This window comes from Oncorhynchus tshawytscha, linkage group LG10, assembly GCF_018296145.1.
Source record: "Oncorhynchus tshawytscha isolate Ot180627B linkage group LG10, Otsh_v2.0, whole genome shotgun sequence".
Classification (NCBI taxonomy): Eukaryota; Metazoa; Chordata; class Actinopteri; order Salmoniformes; family Salmonidae; genus Oncorhynchus; species Oncorhynchus tshawytscha.
Genome location: NC_056438.1, coordinates 26,653,120 through 26,671,100, shown reverse-complemented (window position 1 = coordinate 26,671,100; position 17,981 = coordinate 26,653,120). Strand labels below are relative to the sequence as shown.

The following is a 17,981-nucleotide window of genomic DNA, read 5'->3' as shown; positions in this document are numbered from 1 at the left end:
GATGGAGCCAAACACTTTGCCAGGACCGTGTGCTGAATACGAAGCCGCGATGATGCTGCTTCTGTTTCAATGAACTCAAGTCCCATCTTTAGCTCAGGGGGAACAGAGGAATCATCATCCAAACCAGACAGTATTATGAAGGGGGACATATCCTCTCAGTTGAATTCCATTCAAGGTTGTGTTTGATATGAGATTCTGTGTGCATGAGTTTACATACTCATAATGTAGTTTATATAGGCCTATTTGTTGTGGTTGTAGGAGAGTTAGTTGGATGTAAAGGATGATGAAGTGTGATTATTTTTCCTAATGGTGGGCTGATGGGACTAATGGGCTACTATTCCGAATATTGGGATATGTTTTCTCTGAGCCTTACCAAGTACAAGGCCTAACGGTACATAACACGATGGGGGCGACGAAACGACGTAAGCCTCTACTTTTCAATGGAGGGAAGGGAAGTGGGTGGGGTGACCGTTGGGCTTTTCGAGCCTGTGGAAACGTGAACGGGGGAGACCTAAATTGTGGAAAGCTGAACTTTATGCAAATACTCTGCGATGTCACGGTGCTATTGACAAATCGAAGCACGCAATAGCTTCCAGACCCTACTGGATTGGCTGTTGATATTTAGCAGTACCTTGCTAGCACCCAAACGAGGGTGAGGCTAGGGTGGCGAGGCAAAATACAAGTGCTAGTTAACAGGGCCGGTAACAGCGTTGGCAGGATTGTGGGTTGGCAGGACTTGTACAGTGTTTTTAGATCTCTGTTTCTGTTTACGTTTTGTCTTGTGGATCCTTTCATTACCAACCACGTGTGTGTTTATTTATGTGAAAGATCAGGCATCTGTGCCCACAGTGCCAGGAAGCTGACATGGCCATAGCATGACCGTGAGTCATACCCACCACCACTCTGTGATAACAGTTTGCTCCTGACTCCTACTGGCACCATATCAGCTTGAGAATAATGGTCTCTGTTTGTTACAGAGTGTTCTACCGTTAAGTATCCAAAGAAGAAGAAAAAATGCTTCTTGTACGCCGGCTAGTGTTGGACTTGGTCTTCAATAATCCAGTGAAATTGTAAATGTATGGATTGAGTAGATCATTGTATTCAACAGCTAGGCAATATGATTTGTTACAGTGGATTTTGCTGGCCTACTTATCATGACTTTGTCATGACATAGTCCATCAATATGGATGTTTTAATTGTCACATGGCACTTAGCAAGCTGCATTAAAAGACAATACAGCTCAGCCTCGTTTAGCTATTGGTAATTCAATGCATGATTTAGATATGGTACCAAGATGCATAAATAACTCACTCCCAGTTGTGTGAAAAATGTTATTGATGATGACAGCCACTTAAGTTGGGTGTTTTGTTTGGACTGCTGCAAATACCCATTTAATTGAACAGTATGAACCTGAGCCTTCATCCTTAATCGTGTGAGCGTGCATGTGAGCGTGCATGTGAGTGTGCATGTGAGCGTGCATGCCAGATGACGCAATTCAAATGTCACTCTGGATCTTCGATTACCCGTGCAAGCATGTTGACTCTGAAGTCTTAACTCTTCATGACATCTGAAATATATGAGGTGGGAATAGCTTTTTCAAACCTTGAGCTGTAAGGTATATATACACTGAGTGTACAAAACATTAAGAAAACCTTCCTTATATGAGTTGCCCTCAGAACAGCCTCAATTCGTCGGTGCATGGACTCTACAAGGTGTCGAAAGCGTTCCACAGGTATGCTGGCCCATGTTGTTCAAAGGCACAAATATTTTGTCTTTCCCATTCGCACTCTGAATGGCACACACACAATCAATGTCTCAATTGTCTCAAGGCCTAGAAATCCTTCTTTAACCTGTCTTCTCCTCTTCATCTACACTGATTTGAAGTAGATTTACCAAGTGCCATCAATAAGGGATCATAGCTTTCACCTGGTCAGTCTATGTCATGGAAAGAGCAGGTGTTCATAATATTTTGTACACCACTGTTACAGACCAGGGTTGTTTATTTTTAAAAGCCTGATGTACTACTTCAGAGTTCTGATGCGAAACGTCTGATACGGCTTTGAGAGAGCCATACCCCTCTATGCATTAAAGACTAACAAGACAAGTTGTTTTCCAGTCACAAGTCCACTAACCACCGCCAGACAAACACATTCTCTGTGCCATAAGAGCATTGATCTAGAACACATTTAATGGTGTGCTTTATTACACGGCGAAAAGTCTATTAAGAATGAAAGCTAGCTCTGACGGTTAACTGTGAGGTGTAACCATGGATACGATGATTTAAATCTCTGCAGAAAGTAGTACCAACAGTGGCTTGTCTCCTCTGTCTGCTATAGTGCACTGCATAGCATACTAAGGACTCAGTTTGATTGAACAAACTCACTATCTAGATGGTGAAGTGGTCCGGACAAACACCATCATTTTTGTGGTATGAGAATGCACGGCCAGATTCATTTGGATGAGAACTTTGTTTTCTGCGCAAAGCAAAATAAACTTGACTGCATTTTGATTTGCACACACACATTTTCAGAAGAAGAATTGCTGCCTGTGGTTTTGCCCTCCTCTGAGTAAAGTAAATAGCTCAGGGAAAGAGCATGTTATGTGGGATGTATCTCAGCTCCTTTGATCCTGAAGCTCGGTCCCACTCACTCTCTCCAGAATCGTTCCATGTCATTTCAGCAAGCCATGACGCCACCCATCTTCGACTGTTCTGAAATATTTTCTGCAGTTAGAAACCGATAAGATAAGCATTCCTGTAACATTATTTAATGAAATATAATTTGAACTCTGAAAAAATGTAGCTAATTGATTTCAGATAATATTCATTAAATATAGCACCTATCGTCTGATTTGGACAACATCTTCCTACCAGTGAGTAGTAATACATGAGGAATTCCCCAAAAATTCAGAATGCCACCCATGGACCCCCCCCCCCCCACACCCCATGCCAGTCCCACCCCAACAACCAGTATCTGTTCTCCATGTCTGACAAGTAGTATGACGCTGCGGTTTGGAGTATTGTTCTTAATACTATAATGTATTCCTATTGATTTTGGTAATTGTTATGTTTCCCTGTTCAAAGAATTTAGACATTTGAAGTCTCTTGCCCTAATTCCCAAAATAGAGTGGGAAAGTACCAGGTATTGCCCAGTAGATAGTGCTATTTCTGCTACCCACCCTTGTATCCAGTTTGCTGGTTTCATGTTTATTAAATTGATCACAATATTTTCGTTGAAAGTGGGTAGAAAACCATTAGCTCTAGCTCATGATGATGACAAATTGTGTGGCCATCCTCACAAGTCAAGCCAGTCCTCCATGAAAGCAATTTAGTTTGTCCTTCTCTAGAAACCTAATGGTTCAACCCAACTCTCCTTTAAAAGTCTAACAAATGGCAGCTCTCTGAGAGGGCTTATTCCTATGGTGCAATTCTCATGAATACTTTTCCTACAAGCCCACAACTTGGAGAAATGGGCTAGAGACGAAACTATGGCGAAAACCCTAATAAAATAAAACCATTATAAACCATTGCGTGGTAGTCTTATGTTTTCCAATACAATTATTAGAAAAATCTCTGATAAGTGACATTTACCATTAAACCCAATACCAGTGCCATTGTGTTGTTGGGACTTTCACCATTGTAGACCATTAGAGACCATAATGGTTTGCTTTTGTTCACCAGGAATGGTCTAACTAATACACACCACACGCTCAAAGGGGATGTTTCCTGGACAAATATTAATCCTAGACTAAAAAGCATTTTCAACTGAGTTTTTCCATTGAGTTTGGCTGTTCTGTCTAGGCTTAATCTGTTTCCCGGGAAACAGCCCCTCAATCCATTCTCAACCAATAGAAACTCATGATGCTGAAAAGCCCTTGGCTAAATAAATAAATGATCTCACTCCAATACATTTTAATAGAAAGTTAGCTAAAATAGATAAGATCTTGATACCATGGAAAGGAAAATACCTGTCTATTTGTGGAAAATTCACCCTGATTAACTCTTTAGTCATCACAGTTTACACAAATAAAAATATATACCAGTTTCATTTAAGGACCAAAGAATTGACAGCTGCGCCATGTAAATTGTAAAATAGTTCGGAAGAGATCTTCGATGTACCGATTTCCATGGCACAACGGCGCCGGATTCAGAACTTCAAATTTTTCTATTTAAATGATTCTACAAAATTCTTGCAACCAATATAATGTTATATACAGTTGATGTCGGAAGTTTACATACACCTTAGCCAAATACATCTAAACTCAGTTTTTCACAATTCCTGACATGTAATCCTAGTAAAAATGCCCTGTTTTACATCAGTTATTTTAAGAATGTGAAATGTCAGAATAATAGTAGAGAATTATTTAGTTCAGCTTCTTCAGGCAGAAGTTTGCATCCTGTAGCTCCAACTCCAAAAAGTTCTGGGACACTGTGAAGTCCATGGAGAACAAGAGCACCTCCTCCCAGCTGCCCACTGCACTGAGGCTAGGTAACACGGTCACCACCGATAAATCCATGATTATCAAAAGCTTCAATAAGCATTTCTCAACGGCTGGCCATGCCTTCCGCCTGGCTACTCCAACCTCGGCCAACAGCTCTGCCCCCCCGGCAGCTCCTCGCCCAAGCCTCTCCAGGTTCTCCTTTACCCAAATCCAGATAGCAGATGTTCTGAAAGAGCTGCAAAACCTGGACCCGTACAAATCAGCTGGGCTTGACAATCTGGACCCCCTATTTCTGAAACTTTCCGCCGCCATTGTCGCAACCCCTATTACCAGCCTGTTCAACCTCTCTTTCATATCGTCTGAGATCCCCAAGGATTGAAAGCTGCCGCAGTCATCCCCCTCTCTTCAAAGGGGGAGACACCCTGGACCCAAACTGTTACAGACCTATATCCATCCTGCCCTGCCTATCTAAGGTCTTCGAAAGCCAAGTCAACAAACAGGTCACTGACCATCTCCAATCCCACCGTACCTTCTCCGCTGTGCAATCTGGTTTCCGAGCCGGTCACGGGTGCACCTCAGCAACACTCAAGGTACTAAACGATATCATAACCGCCATCGATAAAAGACAGTACTGTGCAGCCGTCTTCATTGACCTTGCCAAGGCTTTCGACTCTGTCAATCACCATATTCTTATCGGCAGACTCAGTAGCCTCGGTTTTTCGGATGACTGCCTTGCCTGGTTCACCAATTACTTTGCAGAAAGAGTTCAGTGTGTCAAATCGGAGGGCATGCTGTCCGGTCCTCTGGCAGTCTCTATGGGGGTGCCACAGGGTTCAATTCTCGGGCCGACTCTTTTCTCTGTATATATCAATGATGTTGCTCTTGCTGCGGGCGATTCCCTGATCCACCTCTACGCAGACGACACCATTCTATATACTTTCGGCCCGTCATTGGACACTGTGCTATCTAACCTCCAAACAAGCTTCAATGCCATACAACACTCCTTCCGTGGCCTCCAACTGCTCTTAAACGCTAGTAAAACCAAATACATGCTTTTCAACCGATCGCTGCCTGCACCCGCATGCCCGACTAGCATCACCACCCTGGATGGTTCCGACCTTGAATATGTGGACATCTATAAGTACCTAGGTGTCTGGCTAGACTGCAAACTCTCCTTCCAGACTCATATCAAACATCTCCAATCGAAAATCAAATCAAGAGTCTGCTTTCTATTCCGCAACAAAGCCTCCTTCACTCACGCCGCCAAGCTTACCCTAGTAAAACTGACTATCCTTCCGATCCTCGACTTCGGCGATGTCATCTACAAAATGGCTTCCAACACTCTACTCAGCAAACTGGATGCAGTCTATCACAGTGCCATCCGTTTTGTCACTGAAGCACCTTATACCACCCACCACTGCGACCTGTATGCTCTAGTCGGCTGGCCCTCGTTACATATTCGTCGCCAGACCCACTGGCTCCAGGTCATCTACAAGTCCATGCTAGGTAAAGCTCCGCCTTATCTCAGTTCACTGGTCACGATGGCAACACACCTGCTGGAGCGCGTGCTACGGATGGGTATCTCACTGATCATCCCTAAAGCCAACACCTCATTTGGCCGCCTTTCGTTCCAGTACTCTGCTGCCTGTGACTGGAACGAATTGCAAAAATCGCTGAAGTTGGAGACTTTTATCTCCCTCACCAACTTCAAACATCAGCTATCTGAGCAGCTAACCGATCGCTGCTGCTGTACATAGTCTATTGGTAAATAGCCCACCCATTTTCACCTACCTTATCCCCATACTGTTTTTATTTATTTACTTGCTCTTTTGCACACCAATATCTCTACCTGTACATGACCATCTGATCATTTATCACTCCAGTGTTAATCTGCAAAATTGTAATTATTCACCTACCTCCTCATGCCTTTTGCACACATTGTATATAGACTCCCCCCTTTGTTTTCTACTGTGTTATTGACTTGTTAATTGTTTATTCCATGTGTAACTCTGTGTTGTCTGCTCACACTGCTATGCTTTATCTTGGCCAGGTCGCAGTTGCAAATGAGAACTTGTTCTCAACTGGCCTACCTGGTTAAATAAAAAAAATAAAAATAAAAATTCTTTCATCACATTCCCAGTGAGTCAGACATTTACATACACTCAATTAGTATTTGGTAGCATTGCCTTTAAATTGTTTAACTTGGGTCAAACGTTTCAAGTAGCCTTCCACAAGCCTCCCACAATAAGTTGGTTGAATTTTGGCCCATTCCTCCTGACAGAGCTGGTGTAACTGAGTCAGGTTTGTAGGCCTCCTTGCTCACACCCACTTTTTCAGTTCTGCCGACAAAGTTTCTATAGGATTGAGGTCAGGGCTTTGTGATGGCCACTCCAATACCTTGACTTTGTTGTCCTTAAGCCATTTTGCTTTGGAGGTATGCTTGGGGTCATTGTCCATTTGGAAGACCCATTTGCGACCAAGCTTTAACTTCCTGACTGATGTCTTGAGATGTTGCTTCAATATATCCACACATTTTTCCATCCTCACGATGCCATGTGTTTTTTGAAGTGCACCAGTCCCTCCTGCAGCAAAGCAACCCCACAACATGATGTTGCCACCCCTGTGCTTCACAGTTGGGATGGTGTTCTTTGGCTTGCAAACCTCCACCTTTTCCCTCCAAATAATGGTAATTATGACCAAACAGTTATTTTTGTTTCATCAGACCAGATTACATTTCTCCAAAAAGTATGATCTTTGTCCCCATGTGCAGTTGCAAACCGTAGTCTGGCTTTTTTTACGGCGGTTTTGGAGCAGTGGCTTCTTCCTTGTTGAGTGGCCTTTCAGGTTATGTCGATATAGGAATCGTTTTACTGTGGATATAGATACTTTTGTACCTGTTTCCTCCAGCATCTTCACAATGTGCTTTGCTGTTGTTCTGGGATTGATTTGCCCTTTTTGCACCAAAGTACATTCCTCTCTAGGAGACAGAAGGTGTCTCCTTCCTGAGCGGTAAGACGGCTGCGTGGTCCCATGGTGTTTATACTTGCGTACTATATTTTGTACAGATGAACGTGATACCTTCAGAAGTTTGGGAATTGGTCCCAAGGATGAACCAGACTTGTGGAGGTCTACAATTTTTTTTCTGAGGTCTTGGCTGATTTCTTTTGATTTTCCCGTGATGTCAAGCAAAGAGGCACTGAGTTTGAAGGTAGGCCTTGAAATACATACACAGGTACACCTCCAATTGACTCAAATTATATCAATTAGCCTATCAGAAGCTTCTAACGCCATGACATCATTTTCTGGAATATTCCAAGCTGTTTAACATCTTATGGATCCCTTTACGTGTCAATCCCTTTAGCGGGATTGATTTGACAACATCCAGTGAAATGGCAGCGCGCCAAATTCAAACTACAGGAATATCAATATTCAACATTCACGAAAATGTATGTGTATTATATCAAAATAAAGCTTAACTTCTTGTTAATCCAGGCACTGTGTCGGATTTCAAAAAGGCTTTACGGCGAAAGCAGAACATGCGATTATCTGAGGACAGCGCCCTGCATACAAACACATGAAAATCAGATTTCAACCAGACAGCGTGACAAAAGTCAGAAATAGCGATATAATTAATGCCTTACCTTTGAAAATCTTATTCTGTTGGCACTCCAAAATGTCCCAGAAACATCACAAATGGTCCTTTTGTTCGATAATGTCCTTTATGTCCCAAAAATGTCAATTTATTTGGTGCGTTTGATTCAGAAATACACCGGTTTCAACTCGCCCAACATGCCTACAAAGTATCTAATAAGTTACCTGTAAACTTGGTCCAAACATTTCAAACAACGTTCCTAATCCAACCTCAGGTACCCTAAAACGTAAATAATCTATACAATTTAAGGTGGAATAAACTGTTTCAAATCAAGTCAAATCAAATCCAATTTTATTTGTCACATACACATGGTTAGCAGATGTTAATGCGAGTGTAGCGAAATGCTTGTGCTTCTAGTTCCGACAATGCAGTAATAACGAGCAAGTAATCTAACTAACAATTCCAAAAAAACTACTGTCTTATACACAGTGTAAGGGGATAAAGAATATGTACATAAGGATATATGAATGAGTGATGGTACAGAGCAGCATAGGCAAGATACAGTAGATGATATCGAGTACAGTATATACATATGAGATAAGTATGTAAACCAAGTGGCATAGTTAAAGTGGCTAGTGATACATGTATTACATAAGGATGCAGTCGATGATATAGAGTACAGTATCAACGTATGCATATGAGATGAACAATGTAGGGTAAGTAACATTATATAAGGTAGCATTGTTTAAAGTGGTTAGTGATATATTTACATCATTTCCCATCAATTCCCATGATTAAAGTGGCTGGAGTAGAGTCAGTGTCATTGACAGTGTGTTGGCAGTAGCCACTCAATGTTAGTGGTGGCTGTTTAACAGTCTGATGGCCTTGAGATAGAAGCTGTTTTTCAGTCTCTCGGTCCCAGCTTTGATGCACCTGTACTGACCTCGCCTTCTGGATGACAGCGGGGTGAACAGGCAGTGGCTCGGGTGGTTGATGTCCTTGATGATCTTTATGGCCTTCCTGTAGCATCGGGTGGTGTAGGTGTCCTGGAGGGCAGGTAGTTTGCCCCCGGTGATGCGTTGTGCAGACCTCACTACCCTCTGGAGAGCCTTACGGTTGAGGGTGGTGCAGTTGCCATACCAGGCGGTGATACAGCCCGCCAGGATGCTCTCGATTGTGCATCTGTAGAAGTTTGTGAGTGCTTTTGGTGACAAGCCGAATTTCTTCAGCCTCCTGAGGTTGAAGAGGCGCTGCTGCGCCTTCCTCACGATGCTGTCTGTGTGAGTGGACCAATTCAGTTTGTCTGTGATGTGTATGCCGAGGAACTTAAAACTTGCTACCCTCTCCACTACTGTTCCATCGATGTGGATGGGGGTGTTCCCTCTGCTGTTTCCTGAAGTCCACAATCATCTCCTTAGTTTTGTTGACGTTGAGTGTGAGGTTATTTTCCTGACACCACACTCCGAGGGCCCTCACCTCCTCCCTGTAGGCCGTCTCGTCGTTGTTGGTAATCAAGCCTACCACTGTTGTGTCGTCTGCAAACTTGATGATTGAGTTGGAGGCGTGCATGGCCACGCAGTCGTGGGTGAACAGGGAGTACAGGAGAGGGCTCAGAACGCACCCTTGTGGGGCCCCAGTGTTGAGGATCAGCGGGGAGGAGATGTTGTTGCCTACCCTCACCACCTGGGGGCGGCCCGTCAGGAAGTCCAGTACCCAGTTGCACAGGGCGGGTCGAGACCCAGGGTCTCGAGCTTGATGACGAGCTTGGAGGGTACTATGGTGTTGAATGCCGAGCTGTAGTCGATGAACAGCATTCTCACATAGGTATTCCTCTTGTCCAGATGGGTTAGGGCAGTGTGCAGTGTGGTTGAGATTGCATCGTCTGTGGACCTATTTGGGCGGTAAGCAAATTGGAGTGGGTCAAGGGTGTCAGGTAGGGTGGAGGTGATATGGTCCTTGACTAGTCTCTCAAAGCACTTCATGATGACGGATGTGAGTGCTACGGGCGGTAGTCGTTTAGCTCAGTTACCTTAGCTTTCTTGGGAACAGGAACAATGGTGGCCCTCTTGAAGCATGTGGGAACAGCAGACTGGTATAGGGATTGATTGAATATGTCCGTAAACACACCGGCCAGCTGGTCTGCGCATGCTCTGAGGGCGCGGCTGGGGATGCCGTCTGGGCCTGCAGCCTTGCGAGGGTTAACACGTTTAAATGTCTTACTCACATCGGCTGCAGTGAAGGAGAGACCGCATGTTTCCGTTGCAGGCCGTGTCAGTGGCACTGTATTGTCCTCAAAGCGGGCAAAAAGTTATTTAGTCTGCCTGGGAGCAAGACATCCTGGTCCGTGACTGGGCTGGGTTTCTTCCTGTAGTCCGTGATTGACTGTAGACCCTGCCACATGCCTCTTGTGTCTGAGCCGTTGAATTGAGATTCTACTTTGTCTCTGTACTGGCGCTTAGCTTGTTTGATAGCCTTGCGGAGGGAATAGCTGCACTGTTTGTATTCAGTCATGTTACCAGACACCTTGCCCTGATTAAAAGCAGTGGTTCGTGCCTTCAGTTTCACACGAATGCTGCCATCAATCCACGGTTTCTGGTTAGGGAATGTTTTAATCGCTGCTATGGGAACGACATCTTCAACGCACGTTCTAATGAACTCGCACACCGTATCAGCGTATTCGTCAATGTTGTTGTCTGACGCAATACGAAACATCTCCCAGTCCACGTGATGGAAGCAGTCTTGGAGTGTGGAGTCAGCTTGGTCAGACCAGCGTTGGACAGACCTCAGCGTGGGAGCTTCTTGTTTTAGTTTCTGTCTGTAGGCAGGGATCAACAAAATGGAGTCGTGGTCAGCTTTTCCGAAAGGGGGCGGGGCAGGGCCTTATATGCGTCGCGGAAGTTAGAGTAACAATGATCCAGGGTCTTTCCACCCCTGGTTGCGCAATCGATATGCTGATAAAATTTAGGGAGTCTTGTTTTCAGATTAGCCTTGTTAAAATCCCCAGCTACAATGAATGCAGCCTCCGGATAAATCGTTTCCAGTTTGCAGAGAGTTAAATAAAGTTTGTTCAGAGCCATCGATGTGTCTGCTTGGGGGGGATATATACGGCTGTGATTATAATCGAAGAGAATTCTCTTGGTAGATAATGCGGTCTACATTTGATTGTGAGGAATTCTAAATCAGGTGAACAGAAGGATTTGAGTTCCTGTATGTTTCTTTCATCACACCATGTCACGTTGGCCATAAGGCATACGCCCCCGCCCGTCTTCTTACCAGAAAGTTGTTTGTTTCTGTCGGCGCGATGCGTGGAGAAACCCGCTGGCTGCACCGCTTCGGATTGCGTCTCTCCAGTGAGCCATGATTCCGTGAAGCAGAGAACGTTAGTCTCTGATGTCCCTCTGGAATGCTACCCTTGCTCGGATTTCATCAACCTTGTTGTCAAGAGACTGGACATTGGCAAGAAGAATGCTAGGGAGTGGTGCACGGTGTGCCCGTCTCCGGAGTCTGACCAGAAGACCGCTTCGTTTCCCTCTTTTTCTGAGTCGTTTTTTTTTTTTGGTCGCTGCATGTGATCCACTCCGTTACACTGGTTGTAAGGCAGAACACAGGATCCGCATCGCGAAAAACATATTCTTGGTCGTACTGATGGTGAGTTGACGCTGATCTTATATTCAGTAGTTCTTCTCGGCTGTATGTAATGAAACCTAAGATGACCTGGGGTACTAGTGTAAGAAATAACACGTAAAAAAACAAAAAACTGCATAGTTTCCTAGGAACGCGAAGCGAGGCGGCCATCTCTGTCGGCGCCGGAAGTTTCTGATACCAAATAAAAACAACGTGAAGTGCGTTCCAGTTCACACGCACCAAAAAGTGTAGTCCACCTGGTGTGACACTTAAAAAGAACAGCTGTACTTCTTAATTTCTCAAAAGAAAAACATCAACCAATTTCTAAAGACTGTTGACATCTAGTGGATGACATAGGAACTGCAACCAGGTTCCTCATAAATAGGGCTTTCTATTGAAAACCATTGGGAAACACAATGACCTCAATTTTTTTCCCCTTGGGGGATTGTGCTCGGGGCTTCGCCTGCCAAATCAGTTCTGTTATACTCACAGTTTTAGAAACTTCAGTGTTTTTTATCCAAATCTACTAATTATATGCATATCCTAGTTTCTGGGCCTGAGTAGCAGGCACACTTTTCATCCGGATGTGAAAATACTGCCCCCTAGCCCAAAGAAGTTTTAAAGGCATAGTCAACTTAGTGTCTGTAAACTTCTGACCCACTGGAATTGTGATACAGTGAATTATAAGTGAAATAATATGTCTGTAAACAATTGTTGGAAACATTTCTTGTGTCATGTACAAAGTAGATGTCCTAACCGACTTGCCAAAACTATAGTTTGTTAACAATACATTTGTGGAGTGGTTGAAAAACAAGTTCTAATGACTCCAACCTAAGTGTATGTGAAATTCTGACTTCAACTGTATATGGGGAATACAATTTTCCCAGCTCTGTAGAGTTTGCTGTGAGGAGGCAGAGTCATTAGATCATTTATTTTGGTACTGTCCAGATGTAGCTCATTTTTGGTCACAGGTCCAAGAATGGCTGAAGAATTGCAACATTTACTTAGAGCTAATGCTGCAGATACATTCGCACTACTGGGGGATCTGAAAAGTCATAGTCAATTGATAAATAATATAATTATTTTAGCAAAAATGTTTCTTTAATTTACAATCTGTAGAAACTCTGAGAATAGAAAGGTTCAGTACTTTTGTGAAGCATCACAGGACACAGTTGAAAAATATATGGCAAATAGAAAGCCTAAGTGTTATTGTTATTTAGTTTACTCCACTTGGGAGAGGGGTGGTATTGTTTGCTGGGAATAATAAAGGAAATTATATTCTAAAAATATGTGTGTGTGTGTGAGACACACACAGAGTTGTACGAGATCTTCAGTTTCTTGGCAATTAATCGCATGAAATAGCCTTCATTTCTCATAACAAGAATAGACTGACGAGTTTCAGAAGAAAGGTCTTTATTTCTGGCCATTTTGAGCCTGTAATCGAATCCATAAATGCTGATGCCCCAGATACTCAACTAGTCTAAAGAACTCCAGTTTTATTGCTTCTTTAAGCAGAATAACACTTTTCAGCTGTGCTAACATAATTGCAATAGGGTTTTCTAATGATCAATTAGCCTTTTAAAATGATAAACTTGGATTAGCTAACACAACATGCCATTGAAACACAAGAGTGATGGTTGCTGATAATGGGCCTCTGAACACCTATGTAGATATTCCATTAAAAACCAGCTGTTTCTAGCTACAATAGTCATTTACAACATTAACAATGTCTACACTATTTCTGATTAATTTGATTTCATTTTAATGGGCAAACATTTCTAAGTGACCCCAAACTATTGAACAGTAGTGTATATTTATCCCAAAAAATATATGGGGAATTGGAAATGATGCAGGCATTAAAAAATAAATGCGTCTTAGATTAGTCCATGCTGATTGGGAGGTTCCCCAGAATCTCAACCAATCCTAAGCCAACCAACCCTAATCATGACCATAATGGTGAATTTGTTCTGGATATGTAGTTATTGGCATTGTCTGACTGGATAAAACATATAGTAGAAACAGTGCCATTTAGTGGGCAAAACATGGCTGTATACCAAAACATACTGTATGGTGATTGTTGGGGTGGTGTTGGTGTGGGGGGTCTGTGTGTGGCTTTTGACTGTTGTTTTGTGTTCCTCGTGTCTTAATCATTGTAAGGAAGAAATTGGGTCCACATCGGACGTTGGGAACTCTCTATTGAATATTATGGGAATCCTATAATGGAAAATTGCCAATCTGGGTACAATTAATTAGCTTAATTTCTCAGTAATCAAATTATATATTTTTTAAATGTTGCAGGAATGGTAATCTTACCTGTCCCTTAATGCAAAAACTATTTTGGAAATCCTCCTTGTTCTTTTTGAGGTGGAATGACCCTCCATGAAGCTAGCCGAAGAGCCAATGTGTTCACCCCCCTCCCCTTTGACCACTCCAGGGAACTTTAGCAATTCCACTTACTTCTTTTACCCTGGAGCAACCAAACCACATCAGAGGGGGCACCACCCCTCCCTCATTAAATGCGTTTTTTATTGCCTGTCTTGTTTGTGGAAACCCTGAGTCATTCTTCCTTGATCGTTCACCTAACATGAAACTGTGTTGTCTCGCTCTGGACCATTATGCAATCCTTTTGAGGGGTGGAATCCAACAGGGGTGCACCACTCAGGCTCTTGAGTAGTACTGGGAAATAACAGAGTAAATTAAATGAACTTGTGCTCATCTAAGGACTATGATGATGCATCATGGGTGAATACAACTTTATTTTTAAAACTGATTGGCGTTTTTACCGGAACTTGAAAAAGTGACATATTCTAGTTTAATGTTATAACTTTGACATTTTTATGATTTATGGACAAACTACAGCAACATATTTTGTTTTATTCAAACACATTTGGTTTCTCTTAAGTACAATTGTAGAGAATGACTCGAGTTTAGTCCAGACACATTTCGATTAACAGTGAAAAAGTACAACATTCTGGCAAATGTATATATATATTTTTTTAAATTAGACACTTTGCCAAAAACTAGACATCTTAGTCTTCAGAGTGATAGTTTATTTTTGAAAATGCATCATGGTTTTGTAACCACATTTAGCTACAGACATGTTTAAAGCTGGTTTAATGAGAATCACCTAACCCTAATTCTAAACCTCAACTTCACCCCTATGCCTAAAATAGCCTTTTTCTTGTGGGGACCGGCAAAATGTCCGCACTTGTCAGAATTGTCCTTGTCCCCACAAGGATAGTAAAACCCAATAAACACTGACTTCATGGCATGCCAACTACCACGGCTGTTTGAGTTTATACATACCCTTTCACTTACTGTGGACCTTATGTGATTCATTATTGCTCCTGTCCAAATATGTATAGTTGTGAATGCACAAGTGCAAAACTCAGTACATCTTGTCCCCGTCCTTTCCTTGTACAGACAGGACACAATACCCATGTAGCCTAGTGCATGACATTTACTTGGAACAAACAGGGCACAGTTTGGGTCACCTTTCTGACATGGTGAGAGAGTAGTATGTCTCTTTATGGAACCAACTGCAGGGGTACAAATGTACTGTAGTCTGTAACCTAGGTGACAGCCCTGTTGTGAGGTCCCAGTCTTTGGTCGACATAGGGCTGGCACAATTATTGTATAATCGTGTAACTGACAATTATGGACAATAACAGTGAACTTTTAAAAAATGATCGCCATCTTTAATACATTTATTTTAGGTGAGAGAGGGATTCAACTCGATATTCAAGTAGATTATAGTTTACCTAATAGGAGTTTGGTGGTTAGAGTTGGTAATAATTTTACGAGCAGAGCAGCGTGGTCAGGAGACAAAGCTTAAGTTCCAAAGGTTCCAAGCGGTTAAAATCATAAAATCAACTGTTTTTTAGACAGGGGTGTCAGCAAGGCTGTGTTGTATTTATTAGATGATGTTGTCGAACATCTCATTCCAAAATCATGTGCATTAATATGGAGTTGGTACCCCCCCGCTATAACAGCCTCCACTCTGCTGGAAAGGCTTTCCACTAGATGTTGGAACATTGTTGCGGGGACTTGCTTCCATTCAGCCACAAAAGCATTACTGAGGTCGGACACTGATGTTGGGCGATTAGGCTGGGCTCGCAGTCGGTGTTCCAATTCATCTCAAAGGTGTTCGATGGGGTTGAGGTCAGGGCTCTGTGCAGGCCTTCTTCCACACCAACCTCGACAAATCATTTCAGTACGGACCTCGCTTTGTGCACGGGGGCATTGTCATGGTGAAACAGGAAAGGGCCTTTCCCAAACTGTTGTCACAAAGTTGGAAGCACAGAATCATTTAGAATGTCATTGTTTTCTGTAGTGTTAAGATTTCAGATACACAGCCAGGAGACAACAAGAATAATTTGCGGTCTTCTGGCTGTGTATCTGTTTTGTTGCGCACTCCCTCTCCAATGTTTCTTTTATCAACTGCAATGAACAAAATATTAACGCAAGTGTTGGTCCCATGTTTCATGAGATGAAAAGAAAAATCGCCAACATTTTCTATAGCTTATTTCTTTCTAGAAAAAAAAGGCACATTCGTTTACATATCAAGTCAGTGAGCGTTTCTCCTTTGCCAAGATAATCCATCCACCTGACAGGTGTAGCATATCACAAAGCTGAAAAACGGCATGATCATTACACAGGTGCACCCTGTGCTGAACCATTACAAGGCCACTTTAAAATGTGCGGTTTTGTCACAACACAATGCCACAAATCTCTCATGCCTTGAGGGAGCGTGCAATTGGCATGCTGGCTGTTGGAATGATTGGCTCCCCAGTGGGTGGGCCTATGCCCTCCCAGGCCCACCCATGGCTGCACCCCTTCCCAGTCATGTGTAATCCATAGAATGAATGTATTTCCATTGACAGATTTTCCAATATGAACTGTAACTTAGTAAAACCTTTGAAATTGTAGCATGTTGCTTTTAATTTTTATGTTCAGTTTTTAATGCAAACTAGAGTCCGACATTCAAATTGGATCCAGATTATGACGGCATTTTCTTTTGTAGGGCCTACATTCAGGTTTGACACTCGATACTCTAAATGTGATGGGTTTGGTGTGTTTCTGCGTCGAGTATGGTGATATTTCAGTACTTCCGTGTGTGCTTGTTCACGCCATTTGTTTTTTCCTGTATTGTACTCGATAGCATCTCCTCATCAACCTACACGTGAAACACTAGATAACCTCTGACCATACAAGTGTCAAGGACGAGGTCCCAGTGCCGTGCTAATAGTCTCTGAGACCGAGACTATTAAACACTGTTATGAAGTGGGCTACATTAAGTCCAGAGCCTGCCGGGTGCTCCTCCCTCCGTTCAAAGGGGCCACGTTTCTTCTCCTGCTCCTGCCCCATGCTGCAGCTGACTCACGACTGGAAAATGTCACTTCCTGCATGCTTTTCCACCTCTTTGAAGAGAATGGGATGTTTGCTTTCTTAGCTTTTCTTTCTTCCTTAGACAGCCGTTTGCTTCATTTTGCTGTATTCTTCTCCCAAAGCCCAGTGTTTTTCTTGGACGCCTGAATAACCTCTTTTTGCACCGTAAAGTAGTTATTCTAACTGTATAAATGAAAATAGTCCGTCTTTAGAAGTCCACCACTCTCCCACAAGCAAGGTAACCTGGGACTTCTGCTGCCATGTTATTTGAGACTACCGTTGACAGTATTTATGCCTGTGGTTATTGTGCACAGTAAATGGCTTGTTCAGGGAAGATGTTGAGGGATTTGAGTAATTTACAGACTATAACAAGTTATAGTTATAATATCTACCAGCAGAAGAAACAAGCGGTGATAGTTTCCAACCCCTCTCACTGAGAGCAGAGGGTTCGTGCTCCATTAGCTGTTAGACTAATTGCATCTAATTACTACCTCTATGCCATAGTGCTTGTTATGGCTAATTGATGGATCATTCTACTTCTTCTACAGCAGGAAATCGAAGCATCTGATTAATCCTTGCCGAGCTTTAGCATATGGTCGTCTTGAATCTCGGGAAGCAAGCGTTTTTATATCCCAAGTGAATAGAATAACAGGACCCCATGCTCTCGTTTTCCAGAGAACGCTTTGTAAGACTCGTGTCATCTTGATTTATGCTTACAGTGGTGTTTTGCTGCATTCCGCTCGGCTCTGCCGCTCCTTAGTCACCGACGCTCCGAACTCTCTCCATGTCCCTTAGTATCGGACTGGGAAGTGATATACAGTGACAGGAGTGTTTGTGAATAAGTTGCGTCGTTTCACAAGACCCCTGTCATTCTTTAGGTATATTAAGTACTTTATGGTGGGATGCTGTTTAGACACGTATACAGTCATTAGGGATT

The 17,981-nt window shown here is 42.9% G+C and overlaps 1 protein-coding gene across 4 annotated transcripts in view; it reads left to right on the top strand.

Moving 5' to 3' along the window:
* LOC112260013 (DENN domain-containing protein 4C) overlaps positions 1–17,981 on the top strand; it is an 87,240-nt gene that overhangs the window by 16,523 nt on the left and 52,736 nt on the right. The gene's annotated exons all lie outside the window — the stretch shown is intronic.